The sequence below is a fragment of the Pseudophryne corroboree genome, chromosome 2 (assembly GCF_028390025.1).
Source record: "Pseudophryne corroboree isolate aPseCor3 chromosome 2, aPseCor3.hap2, whole genome shotgun sequence".
In the NCBI taxonomy this organism is placed as follows: Eukaryota; Metazoa; Chordata; class Amphibia; order Anura; family Myobatrachidae; genus Pseudophryne; species Pseudophryne corroboree.
This window is the reverse complement of record NC_086445.1, coordinates 893,073,440-893,085,447: the sequence shown is the minus strand read 5'-3', so window position 1 is coordinate 893,085,447 and position 12,008 is coordinate 893,073,440.

The window sequence follows — 12,008 nt, the reverse complement described above, 5'->3', positions numbered from 1 at the left end:
TACTCAGGCCTTTTACACTTCCTATAGGCAGAGTAGTAAACATGTAGAAAAACTTATCTATTACCTTAAAACTAAAGCTATAAAAATTAGTTATAGAAACAGGCAAAGCATGGGTTAATACCATATGATATCTTATTTTGGTATTGTTGCTGGGACAGTATGCTATTTTCCACAGCAACTGCAACATGAGCACGGTGACTTAACTTATTATGTAATGCATATATAACAGCAACTAACCAAATTGCACGGCAAAGTTTTTGATTCTATTCCAGACACCAACTGTTCCCAAGACTCACATGAACTAAAGCAAGGTGATTGGGTGGTCACTAAGAAAGAGAAAGTCTCTTGAACCCAAATTCAAAGGACCGTTTTAAGTTCTGTTGACTACCGCCACTTCAGTCACGTTGAGTGAAAGAAACTCGTAAATAAACGCATCTCATTGCAAGAAAGTGACAAAGGAAGTATTATCCAATCACGATACATAATCAAAATATATAGATACAATTTAATAGGCCCCAGGCCATATAAGGGTCTGGGGGATGTATAATGTGTAACTTAGTTCTTCTTGTTAGCATGGTTATTCTTATATAAACAGTAATGATTGAACCTTACTTATATGAGGAGTCAAGTGATAGTGCAATAATCAGTAACTATGCCAAAAATAACAGAACAAAAGGGAATACACATAGGATGTCAACAATTACCCAGGTAAAGACAAATAGGCATAGAAGATGCTAGTCATTAAATGTAAAACAGGACCAATATAAACAGTTGTCACCAATTGTTTACTGTATCTGCAGGCTATTGTGTCACATTGCAAACTGTGTATGTAGTTAAATGTTGCACTTATTTAACTAATGATACTAACCCAAAGGATATTATTAATGAAAAGATAAATTAAGTAATACAGTTGAAATATCAGTTTGCTACTAATCATAATTATACCAGTGTATTTCCAGATTCTTTCTTTTCTTGGTTTTATAAACACTATACAACCAATTGCTTTTCAGGAATATTATCTATTGTTGCTAAGGGACTTGTTTTGCTGTTAATTGCATATTTTATGGTAAGGCTTATTATGTGGATACTGACACTAAAATGTTTTTCTACCTAAGGTATTGCTGAAACTGCTAAACTGCAACCAATTTAGATGAAACTTATTGGAGGAGCTATAATATACAATTCCACATTCTTCTACTGTGATACCTGCCACACCAGATATACAGAAGCTTCCAGCTGTCCCTACTGTTATGATGACGTAATCTAATGAACTTTGCTGTCACAATATTGAGTCAAAAAGACTTTCAAGGACTATTGAGCAAGGACTATGGACATTATGATGATTCCATCTTCAGAAGATACCTCTGATTTATGAACTCTTATAATAATTTAGAAGTTAGGGAAAAAAGAATAGGGAACATTGATTCTGCATAAGTATAGGGGTGTTGAATGGATTAGCCCATGTCTCGAGTGCCCTTAAGGCACACTTGATGTGAAAGTAGATGTCCCTATAGAATCAATGGCCAGGTAAAGGAAGGGTAGAATAGAGGTAAAAATTGTAAACAAAGAGCGGAAATTGATAAAGATGGAAACCATCTTTGTTCATAGACTCCATATCGCTAAGCTGTTTATAATTGTTTATCAGATCAGAGTTGATATTGGAAAGAACTGCAAGGCGTTGCAATTTGAGTGAACTATATTGAAACCTTCTTATGATCTATTTTTATTACTTTTCTGAGTAAAATATAAATGTCAGCAGCTAGACATATAGGCTTCACAGGTGTCCAGTAGTTTGCGGTATGGAAGGTGTGAAAACATAACTAGACATAGCATGTCTCACTTTTAGCAAAATTCCCCTAACTAACCCATTTAAAAGCACATACAGTATAAAAAATATAGACGTTGGCAAATATATTACGTATAAGATAGGAGTTTTATTAGCCAATAGGATTAAGCTTCGTTTCAGGAATCGACGACACCATATGTTAATTTGTATCACTTTATAATGTACGGCTTGTAGGAAATAAAGCTCTATGCTCTATTACTTTCCACTTTAGACACGTGTGGCTAGTAATTACAAAGGTTATTTTGTTGACTATTCACTGGCTGCAGCTGTGTATGAACCTGATGCTGACTGACTGAATGCATGCTTGAACTTGGTTAAGCAAGGGGTGCCCTTTCCTGGGGCTACCTTTATCACTAGCGAGCGATCAACTCGGAATGACCCCCTATATTCGACTAACTGACCCTGTGCCGGCGACACTAGAATACAGACTGAATGTGTGCACACTGCACTACATCTGTGTGTAAAGGTAGCTAAAAACAGACAAAAAACAACACGGGGTCCATCCTCTAAAGCAGTGGTATCCAACCTTAATTGGGGTGTGAGCTACTTTCGGAAAAAAAAACCTCTGGAAGAGCTCCCCCCTCCCCCCAATGTGCACGCATTCCTGTGAAAGTGGGTGCGGGCTCACAAAAGTGGTTGTGGCCTTGCAATAGTAATGCCCCCTGCGCAGTGCCAGATACATAAGTAATGCAACCCCACAGTGCCAGATACACAAATAATGCCTCCCAGCAGTGCCAGAAACACAAATAATGCCCCCCAGCAGTGCCAGATACACAAATAATGCCCATCGGCAGTGCCAGATACACAAATAATGCCCCTCAGCAGTGCCAGATACACAAATCATGCTTCCCAGCAGTGCCAGATACACAAATCATGCCCCTCAGCAGCACCAGATACACAAATCATGCCCCTCAGCAGTGCCAGATACACAAATAATGCCCATCAGCAGTGCCAGATACACAAATATTGCCCCTCAGCAGTGCCAGATACACAAATAATGCCTCCCACCAGTGCCAGATACACAAATAATGCCCCTCAGCAGTGCCAGATACACAAATAATGCCCCTCAGCAGTGCCAGATACACAAATAATGCCCATCAGCAGTGCCAGATACACAAATCATGCCTCCCAGCAGTGCCAGTGTCGAATACTGTGACAGAGACAACCTGCTGAAGGCCTAATAGCCATATATAGGTACTACGGGATAGTACGTATAATATGCATACACCTAATAATCACAATATCAAAGGTGATATACATTCACTAGTATAGTATAAAAGCATAAGAGAATCCATTTTGTTTCTAGCTAGATGATACAGCAAATTCATCTTGAACTTTGTACACACTGAAAGAAAGATGAAAAACAACTTTGTTGGCTAAGTATTAATTCCACATACGCACATCCGAAAAGCTCATAGTGTCCAGCTTAATTCCTAATATGGACACGTAGTTGAAGATCACGAGTATCTTTTAGTTTTCATTGCCAATTGTTCTAATATTGCATAACACTGTATTCCAGATGAATGAACTCATATGGGAGGGTTATAAGAATGGGGCGTAACTGGTATGTTATAAAAATCATTGTTTTTACTTGTATCTGTTGTTGAAGCATTTTGACCCAGGCTTGAGAGGATGTTCCCTCTCAACCTGTATACGGGCGTGGCCTTTTTAATAAATAATTATTGATTTTTATAAATCTATTTTCAATTCATTCTTTTACCTAACAACCCATACAGCAACATGAGGGTTAATTTAATTAACCCTGAAAAAGGTATCCAACAGGTGGGGGCTCTCCGAAGGAACTCGAATTGGTCCTTTCATCGACTTCTCACAAAGGGTGGAGACGACCAGCCAGAAGAGCTGAGGACGGCACCAATCCTAACATCACTACTATGGGCACTGGTGAGTATAATATATGACATGCTAATATGTTATGCATGGTGCTTTTATACTTACTGGTTACCCGTGTGATGTACTTAGTAATTGCATTACTGATTAGTTGTGTTTAAGTCGGTTGAAGGACCAAGTAGCGAGGAAAAGTAACTCGGGAATGATGATTGACAGATGCTGTTGCATGAAAATAAGAATACTAAAATTAATTAATTCAAAGTTTGTATTTGGGCAGAGAAATAGTGACCTGGGTTTTTCACTCTACGAGTAATTTGAGTAATTGTGTGAATAAGTGCTGTGGACCATCTTCACGAAGTCTGAATGAGTTCCAATCTGAATTTGCAGTATTACGTGCCCTCGTTAACGCTGTGAGTGTCAGATAAGATAGGGGCCAAATTAAGTAAAAGCACATAGACCACCTTCCCCTTTTAGTCAGCTACATGTGTGCAAGAAGGGTAAATGAAATAAATAAGGTGATTACCCGAGGTTATAGTTGATTATATGTAATTGAGTGTAACTATATTGTAATACTAAGCTAGAAAGAGCTGCTGATTGTTTTAATCATATATGGATTCTGGTAAATAACGGAATCTACGGACTAAAGTCCCAAGTATATTCTGAGTCTGTTTATTAACATTGTTTATTTGTGCACAAAAGAACTGAGCAACTCTAAAGAGGTGTTGTGTTAACCATAACCTAAGTCTGTTTGCTAACATTGTAGTGCACGAAGACACAAGCAACTTGGCATGTTGCTTGGCATTAAATTGGCATTAAATTGGCATGGTGCTTTGTGATTGTAGTTTATGATAAGAGGGACTACTGCAGTTTCTCAGTTGACAGACGTGTCGCGTGTGTGAAAGATTGCAGGGATTGCAAATGTTTCAGCGTATGGGAAGGGCAGGGAGGATTAACCCTAAGTGTGCATGTCATGTTATGGAAGAAATATTCCATATATGCATAGAGTTTGTACAGTACTGTGACCTAAGGTTACAGTCTACAAAAAATGTGAAAGAAAAATAAACTATGTTTCAATTATGCATTTCAATTATGCTGTATAATATTGGCCTGATCAACCAATACTAAGCGTATTTTGAAATCGGCAAAACTGTTGAAATCTGCAAGATATTAAAGTCTGCAAACAGTTAAAATTTGCAAACTGATTTTTTATTTAATTTATGGGCGTTCAACTTATGAAACTATAAAACTATGGTATTCAACAGGTGCCAAAGGAACATGCCCTTGAGCTGGCGAATCTGTATGTTTTGTGTTTTATGGTGTCTTGTGTGTGGGACATAAAAGTTCAGTGTTTGTTCCGTTAAGTATATTCTCAGATCTGTGTCTAATAGAAACCTTCTGTCTGTGATTGTTTGGCATGGTTACAAGTTTTGAAATAAGGTTTATATATATATATGTGGTGAACTGAGGAAACAAAAGAGATAATGTCCGTGTTCAAATGGCTTTTGGAAGATCTGTTGTTAAAAATATGTGTTTATCTGATGTTTATCTGATGTTAGTATTTAACTATGAAGCAAATTTTCCCATATGGTTTAATACGTAAATATTTTTAATGCAATATATTGTGAGAAGGTCTGCCAGCAAATTAATGGCTGGATGCCGTGTGTTGTATTGCAATATAAAGAAGGAAAAAAAAAGTTTTTTTTCTTCCTGTAAAAAAAAAAAAAAAGCCTTCAGTTTCCAACGCTGTGTAGCACGGAGAGTTAGGGGGCTGTAACAGCCTAGAAGCGTGCCCCCCTTCCTGCAGCATCTATCATGATTTAGTAAGAAAAAAAAAAAGAGAAAAAAAAGTGTTCAGTAACTTTTGATTTTTTTTTTCATCTAATAAGATGGATCACAATAAGCAGCACTCTAAATATATTTTGTGCTACAAATGCTGTTGAAAAAAATAATAATAAATTTGCAATTTTAAATGTTTGTTATACAAACAATCTACTCTAGTTTTAATATAAGAACTAATATCTTAAACAGATAGTCTGTAGAGAAAGCTGCCAATGTCAGCGTTAAAGCTAACAGATCTGCATCTGGCAGACAGTCAAGAAGACAACGCCCTATTGCTGTACACGATACCGATTTCTCCCTCTCAGATGGGGGGGGGGAGAGTTTTTCAAAGCAGCAGCAGCAGCTAGAATCATAGGGAAAGATAAAGATATCATTCTGTAAAGTATATGCTGTAAATCTAAAGATTGCGACAAGCAATTAATCACTACGATTCCAGTATTAACATACTTTTAGGCAATTCTTCAAATTTAGTCGGAAGAAACCTAATTTGTAAGTTACAGTGTAAAATATATTGTATCACGGAGGAGGTATTTCTACAAATTGCAGGAAGTTTAAAGTAGGGACAGATTCAGTTGGATACATAGCATATATATATCACTTACCCTGTGATTCTATGAATGGAGGTAAAGGATATGCTTGCTAAAATCCATAACAAAGTATAGGCATTGATATATTAGATATAGATTGCAGAAGTTCTTAGTGGACTGCACAATATGCAGTGATGAACCAGGTTCCGTAGCCAGAAAGTGTGGGGATTAAGTTTGTAAATTGTTAAGTTTGTAGGTTGATAAGTTTGTAAGTTTTCAGGAAATCCGTGTATGTGGCAAGGCATTCCATAGAATGGATGCAGTCCAAGGAAAGTTTGTAGTTGTGCTTGGATGCAAGTAAGGAGTGTGGATGAGAGAAGTAGATCTTGTGAAAACTGGATTGAGTGGACTGGCCAGTCTGAAAGATATTTTGAGATAAGAAAAAAAAAAGTATAGTATGTGGATGTAGTATGATTACTAACCTGGTGTGTAAGTAATGGTAGAATACAGACTACCCAATGAGAAAAATGTAATGTTGATGGAATAAATTACACTGTATTGGACTAGATTATGCAAAAGATTTATATACAATCTTTCTTTGTACTTGCAAAAACAACCTACATTCATTTTACCTACAGATGGTGTAACCAGTATGTGGATGATATACCTTTGTGCTATAAATTATTTGAAGTATTGGTGTTAGATACTAAACAGTTGTGTTTTCTTGCAGAACAGGACACAAGGTGTCGCAAGACAAAAGTCAACGGTGTGCTGACATAGTTAACTACCTAGGTCATTATTTGGCGCTAGGCCAAAGATAGTTAAAACCCTTAGAGGGTGGAGCCTTGGTATACATTTATTGATAGATATATATGTATGACCAGATGATAAATCTCTAGATACAGTAATTTTTTTTTGTAAATGCTATGTGCATGCATTCAAGTTCATAACCAAATAAATTATAGAAGGTAATACAATATTACACTTTATCATGAATAAGACATTATGGATACACAGTCAGAGCCAAACCATCAACTTATGTATAAGCAAGAACAAAAGAAAAAAAAATATGTTTAAGACTGTGGTTAAGCAGTAGATATTGTATGATGTGTACATCTTACCTCTGACAGTATACAACTTAGATACAGCTGCATACTTGTCTTCCTCACCCCCAAAAGTGGTGAGTATAAGGAATATAATGTGGATGAGTAAGACAATTATAATGATTACATTGCATTTTATATTGCATTTAAAAAAAAACTGACAGTAACAGGAGAATAATTTCTCTAGCATCCATAGGGGATAATAGGATGGTGAATTACAGTGTGTTAACTGAAATTAGTATGTGAATTAGTGAATTAGTATTAGTAATAATAAAGTGTTGTTGCCAACTTTTATTAAGGGGAAATGTCATGAGTTATGCACATCTAAGGGTAACTAGCATGAAATAGATTCACAAGCTTTCTATGGTAGTATGAAGTTTAATGGAGAAGTGTACATTGTGTTTTGGCATGTTACCAGAATAACAAATTATGTGATAATGAGAGGGATAGTGATGGTGATAAAGAAAGCTATAGCATGTTTACTGCAGATGTTTGGGTTGATTAAAAACAACATTGTTTTAATACAACATAGTTTAATGTTAAAAAAAAAAAAGGAACTATAGTATGTGTAACAGGTTTTAATGGGTAAAGTAAAGCAACGGAGTTTGCTGCTCTATGTGAGAAATGATTAAATAAGGCCAGATGTGTGATCTATTGTTTCACTGATAGAAAGAGTTTATAGGAGTTTGGAAAATATTTTGTGTTTAATATGTGTAATGTTGAGAAAAAAAATAATTTGACAAGGAAGGTTTAAAGAATCAAGCATTATTAATCTACAAAAGAGACAGGAAAGGCAGAATTTGAATCATGGCATGGTCCAATTGTTGGTTCAATAGTGGTAGAATTACACCTAAGCCTCAGCTTAGTCTCTCTTCTATATAATTTTTTGTTATTCTTTTTGGAATCCAGCAAAGATATATTATTCAGAGCAAAGATATATTATCTAGAGCAAAGATATATTATCCAGAGACTGATTCAAAACTACAAAATGATTTGACGGTTCAAATGTGTCACACAAATTACTTAAACAGTTACAGGAATATCAAAAGCTGCAAGAACCTTGGAAAAATATTTAACCAACACGAAAACACACAGTCCGGCACAGGACAAATCACTAAGAGAGTGAAGACGGTGTTATGGTGAGAAGTTGCTTATGTTTCGGTTCCATTACAGATCGCATAGGATGGTCCTTGGCAAATACCGCTGACTACTGATACAGCCGTTGCAAAGGCTGCTGAAAAAGGACACCTAGATCCATGAGCTTGCAATGAAATGAAAAGGTCAGAGACCAGAGCTTAAAGGAACCTAAAACAAAAAAACCAAAAAAACAATTGTATGGAGATACAGAGACTGTTACTACTGTTACTACCACAGAGTTATATTTGAATGAACCCTTCAATCGAGATGGAGATGATTATGATCATTGATAATAGACTATGTGCTTACAAGCTAATATCCTACAGAACTTTTAACATTTCTGAAAGTATACGGAAGCGACGTTATTTATAACAGCATTAGGACTTAATTTATTTTTCTTTGAAGAGAGAGCGAGCAAACGTGTGGTGTAGGTATGAGTACTCATCCATTATTGTGGATGGGAATTATTTCAATAAGACCCTTCCTTCCTCTTTTCTTTTCTAAGCAGGAAATCCAGAGAGATTTATGACCGGTGTAACGAACACACTTTGAAAAACGTGGTTGTGAGTATTATACTCCACTTGAAGAGAGATGTATAGATTAATGTATGGATAATTTAATAATTTAGGATATTATTCTGAGGAGTATCCAGTCCAGCAATACCATTAATTGTTGGAAAGATTTTGGGTACTGCTGCTAAATAAATATTATTGCTAATTATTATTATTATAATTGTTAGATATGTATACATAAACACTAGCATTGTATAGTAGCAGGCCAAAGTTCTCTATGCAAGTTACATTTGATGCGATTACCAAAACTTTATAGAGTTGTGATAATAGTGAAACACGGTACATGTGTATAGAAACAACAGTATCTCAAGAAAGAACCACTGGTGATAATATCAGCTACACATATCGGTTGTATTTCAGTTAGTGGAAATAAAATAGGTCAATAATAAAGAAAAAATTAACTTATGAAGATAGGAAAGGTTGATTTAAGGGAATGTGAAAGGATTGTTACAATATACTAACCTAAAGTTTCTAGATGTGCTAGATATAATGAGTTAGGTATATAAATTTAGGTATTTCGAGTCTGGAAATAATCAGTGAGTGAATAATGATCTTAGTGGCATCCTGTGTGAGAAAAGGTCTGATTCTAGAAATGTTTTTGTCATTTTCATCTCAAAAACATTTCTAGAATCAGACCTTTTCTCACACAGGATGCCACTAAGATCATTATTCACTCACTGATTATTTCCAGACTGGACTACTGTAATCTCCTCTTAACTGGCCTCCCTGACAATCACCTCTCTCCACTCCAATCTATCCTCAATGCTGCTGCCCGGCTCATCTTCCTCACCAAACGCACTACGTCTACCTCCCCCCTCCTACAGGCCCTCCACTGGCTTCCCTTCCCTTTCAGAATCCAATTCAAACTTCTCACACTCACTTACAAAGCACTCACCCACTCCTCTCCCATCTACATCTCTGACCTTATCTCCCTTTACTCTCCCACCCGTCCTCTTCGCTCTGCTAATGCACGCCGTCTCTCCTGTCTTCTGATTACTTCCTCCCACTCCTATCTCCAAGATTTTTCACGTGCTGCTCCATTTCTCTGGAATTCTTTACCTCTCCCCCTCAGACTCTCCACCTCTCTACAAAACTTCAAACGGGCTCTTAAGACCCATTTCTTTACCAAACGTAGCCAAATCTCAACATAACCCTCTGTTCCACGCTCTCTATGTACCCCATCTGTGTCATCCCTGTCTGTCTACCCCTCCCCTTAGAATGTAAGCTCTCACGAGTAGGGCCCTCTTCCCTCATGTGCTTATACTTTTCTTACTTTAATAATCCTCAACCGCCCAGATCCCACAGTTTTTTGACCACCTGGAACTTATCTCTATGTTTACTGGTGTAGTTATGCTTAGCTGCCCTGTACTTGTCCTATATTGTATTCAACTGTAAGTCACTGTTTTCCTATTTTTTATGTGCATTTGTACTCTGTAATCGGGCGCTGCGGAACCCTTGTGGCGCCATATAAATAAAGGATAATAATAATAATAATAATAAATAGTAATGGATACATAGGATGTTCATTAAAGTTTATGAGTTAGTAAATGTATTTTACCAGGAGTAGATTCAAAAGCTAAAGAAGATATCATACATAACGGGGAATGTTAGTTGTCATTATGTCCTTAGGATATGATATACAATTGGTTACCTATTAATTCTGAAGATGTTTGTTATTTAAGAAGATTGATTTAGCAATCTTATACAAAAACACATAATAACTTGAGAAAAGTTTTCTTGCAGGATGAACTATTCCTAAAAAGAGTAATTGACTCAGTAATCAGGAAACATGTTCCTGCCACCAGAGCATCACTAAAACCTCAAATTGGTAAAGGTGGCTAATAAGTTCTCCTATGGCTAATGAAGTCGTGTGATTAATCAACTGGGAGTCGACGTTTTATTTCATTTAAGTTATTGATAACATAATTGAACTTTATGATGATTCCAGGACATTGGACATGAACTATTACGATACCACATTGTTCTACATTCTTTAATACCACAAATTGGAGGATATTGTTGATTTCCGGAAACAGCACTTTGAGCTCACTGCTGTGCTTATTTGACCAAAGACATTACGGATCCTGATACGTGTATTGCCAAGTATTTAAAGGAGGCCCATGATATAAAAGAAGCACTTTAACCAAGGCATTATGATATGGACCTGGAAAGGATAAATGTTTAAATCCTAGTATTCAATTTTCAGGATTAGGAAAATGTTTTTTAAGTATATTGTATGTGATTGTATGTGATGATGTATTCTGTGATGAGGTTTATTCTTTGGTGACCCCGATGTGATTATAGCCATTCATTTGATGTTCACTGTCTACAGGTGCGGCCTATGTTGTATTTAGAAGGCTACTGTCAGACGCAGAATAGCAATACTACATGAAATGATTATTAGCGAACTATACGTTCCCAGAAATTCTCCTGAGATGACAGGGCACATGGATAATGTCCCTGATCAAAGGGTGGAGCTGTCGAATACTGTGACAGAGACAACCTGCTGAAGGCCTAACAGCCATATATAGGTACTACGGGATAGTACGTATATTATGCATACACCTAATAATCACAATATCAAAGGTGATATACATCCACTAGTATAGTATAAAAGCATAAGAGAATCCATTTTGTTTCTAGCTAGATGATACAGCAAATTCATCTTGAACTTTGTACACACTGAAAGAAAGACGAAAAACAACTTTGTTGGCTAAGTATTAATTCCACATACGCACATCCGAAAAGCTCATAGTGTCCAGCTTAATTCCTAATATGGACACGTAGTTGAAGATCACGAGTATCTTTTAGTTTTCATTGCCAATTGTTCTAATATTGCATAACACTGTATTCCAGATGAATGAACTCATATGGGAGGGTTATAAGAATGGGGCATAACTGGTATGTTATAAAAATCATTGTTTTTACGTGTATCTGTTGTTGAAGCATTTTGACCCAGGCTTGAGAGGATGTTCCCTCTCAACCTGTATACGGGCGTGGCCTTTTTAATAAATAATTATTGATTTTTATAAATCTATTTTCAATTCATTCTTTTACCTAACAACCCATACAGCAACATGAGGGTTCATTTAATTAACCCTGAAAAAGGTATCCAACACCAGATACACAAATAATG